Here is a 3,452-nt window from a genome sequence, read left to right on the forward strand (position 1 = left end):
ATAACACAGACTAAAAGCATATGTAACTGATAAATTTCTCCAGGGAGAAATAGTGGTAAACTAGGGCTATAATTAGAAGTGGATTATAATGTGATAAAATGCATGATTATCTTTTTTAAAGTGTATTCTTGATCAAAGTTCAGGACTTTAGTGAATGAAAATTCTTCTACTTTCTACTTTTTAAAGTATATATACAAGATCCATTTCCAGTCAAGATGGCAGAATAGATGAACACTGTGCTCGCCTCCTCTCAGAACCACTTAAACATTACCACTAAACTACAGAATGACCATCATAGAAAATTGTCTGAAGTCTACCTGAACAGAAGTCCCACAACTAAGGACATATAGAAAAAGCCACCTTGAAACTGATATGAGAAACAAAGACACAAAACAAGCTGTTCCCACACCCGTGTGTAACAGTTAAAAATCGGGAGTGATACCTCAGCTGCAGAGGTCCCCCTGGAGGGGTGAGGGGTCCCAGGACCACACCAGGTACTGTAGCCCAGGGTTCCAATGCCGGGAAGTGAAGTTCCCACAATTTCCGGCTATGAAAATCAGTGGAGATTATGGCTGTGTGAGAGGGAGGGTGGCTGGAGTCCCAAGTGCTCCTCTTACGGGGTCTCCGCACAGACTTAATGTTGATGAACTCATTTGCTCTGAGCTCCAGTGCTGGGGTAGCAGCTTGAAAGGCAACAGGACATATAGAAAGGAATTGAGTTGTGCGGCTTCAGAGTGAGGGCAGAAGTGTTGGCAGAAGCCATTGTTCTTTTATTGAGCCCTCCCCAATATCAGCATGCAGACAGAGCTGGCCACCATGTCTGATTCTCCATTAACCTAGCTAACACTAGTCGCTCTTCCCTGGTGATTCCCTGAGACCCTGCCCACCCAACATGCAGATCCATCCAAGGCACTACCAGTAGCTTTTCCATACAAACTGCCAGTCTTGGCTCATGCTGTGGACTTTTCTAAAATTTTTCAAAGGTTCACAAAACCCAAACGAGCAGCATTTGGCCTTGGTATATCCCATACCTCTTGCTGCCTCAATTCTGGCACTCACAGCTGCCAGCCTCAGTTCATGGCTTATCCTATCAAGGTACCTCCAAGCACAGCATGCATGGCAGCCACCTGTGGTTTGCTTTGTGGCTCATGTCAGGTGGCCTCTAGCAGGGTACAGGCTGTGGCTGAACTTGGCCAGAGGCAGGGACCCTAACAGCACACCATCTGGGACCACATCCAAGAATGACACACCCAAAGGGCAGACAGGGTAGGCATCAGAGCCCTGCTAAAGTGAATCCTGCTCTGTAGGGTCAGCCCCTGAACAACAGTTCCCCCACTGTAGACACAGCCAGTTGTCACAACCAATCAACCTGAAGGGCAATTCCTCTTATTGATGTGCAAACAGCAACCTAGGCTCAGCTACAATAGGAGAACACACACAACCCATACAAGGTACACACCAAGAGAACCTGGCTTAGATGACCAGAGAGACTGAGTCACTGGGCTCCACAGGATATCTACTACATAAGGCCATTCTGCTAAGACTGGGAGACATAGAAGCCCTACCTAATACATAGAAACAAACACAGGAAGGCAGCCAAAATGAGAAGACAAAGAAACATGTCCCATGTGAAATAGAACAAAGCTCCAGAAAAAGAACTATACAAAATGGAGATAAACAGTCTACCAGACACAGCTCTCCATGAAGAGAAAGCCCACATCCAGAGAGCCCTGCACCACTCACTAACCTCTGCATAACAATAAGAAAAAAAAACACCTTTATATTTTTCAAGCAACCTTATTGTTGGACTGTTCTTTTTTGTCTTATATTCATTTTTTTTCAATTACAGTTGACATTCAATATTATTTTATATTAGTTTCAAGTATACAGCATAGTAGCTAGACATTTATATAATTTACTGAGCCTCTACCCTGAGTGATCTGACTGCTCCATGCAGCCAACAGTCCTGGACCTAGAGAAGGGCTGGAGGGAGCCTGTGCCGAAGGTGTGAGGCTAGGAAAGTAGCACTTTGGGGTAGAAATCATTTCTCTGTCTGCACAACAGGTTATAAAAGAATACTGAACACACCTTTATAAGAACTCTTAGTAACTTCAAAAAAAAAAGAAAAACATTTCATGTTTGGCTCACCCCTGAGCTGAGTATTGGGTCTGACCCTAACAGTATACCAATAGCTTTGAGAATTGAAGTATGCAATAGGCCACCACCCAGGCCTCAGACTGGCTCTCTGGGTGGCATACATGTAGGAGAGAGCTGAATAACATTGCAAAGGCTTTGAAAAGTATAGCAACATTTGAATAGTATTGATGAATCCCAAAGACATTATGCTGAGTGAAAGAAGCCAATCTCCAAAGATTACATGCTCAGTGATTCTATTTATACAACAATCTAGAAAAGGCAAAACTATATGGAAGAAGAGATTAGGGTCTGCAGTTAGGAGTAGGGGTAGCTTTTAACTACAAAAGGGGCAATAAAAAAATTGTTTAGTGTGATGCCGCTGTTCTATATTCTGATTATGGTGATTATTACAAGAATTTATACATATATTAAAGATTATAGAGCTATACATCAAAAACAGAAAAGTTCAAAAAAAAATACCACTGGCGGTAGGGGAGAGCAGGGAAGTAGATGAGGTAAAAGGAGTCAAATATGTGGTGACAGAAAGAAATCTAACTATGGGTGGTGAATACACAATGTAATATATATGCATTACTATTGAATTGTATACTTGAAACTTACTGGATTTCGTTAACCAATGTCACCATAATAAAATTTTTTTAAAAAAGGAAATAAACTCATAGATACAGAGATATTTTGAGGGCAACTAAATGGGAGCGGGGTTGGGGGATGGCGAAAAAGAGAAAAAGGATTAAGAAGTACAAATGGATAGTTACAAAGTAGACATGGAGATATAAAGTGCAGCATAAGGAAAATAGTTAATAATGTAATAAATATGTAAGGGTAAAGAGGGGTACTAGATTTAGTGGGGTGATCACTTTGAGTTATATAGATCTCTAATCACTGCTATACAATTGAAACTAACATATTACTGTATGCCAACTATAACTGAAAAAAAATCATTGAATTGTACAATGTAAATATGAGCAACTAATTGTCTATTATATTTCAATAAAGCCAGAGGGAGGAAAAAAAAAAACAAGTTAGCCAAGATTATGTGTCTTTTATGTGATAAGTCAGAAGACAGATGCTTTTGTACTAGGCCCTCAAATATTCATTTAAAGAAATAATTTTATAAATGAAACTGCATCCTACTGGTATATGTCACAATAGTAATTTGGTAATACATTAACAAATTTAAAAAAATCGCTATCAAAATTTTAATGTATTTAAATACCTTTCAACAATCCTTCCTGTTTTAACATTCTCTGGCATGCAAATTTTTCTCTTCTCCTCTGAAAGGTTCCAACTATTTT

The sequence above is a fragment of the Pteropus alecto genome, unplaced genomic scaffold (assembly GCF_000325575.1).
Source record: "Pteropus alecto unplaced genomic scaffold, ASM32557v1 scaffold75, whole genome shotgun sequence".
In the NCBI taxonomy this organism is placed as follows: Eukaryota; Metazoa; Chordata; class Mammalia; order Chiroptera; family Pteropodidae; genus Pteropus; species Pteropus alecto.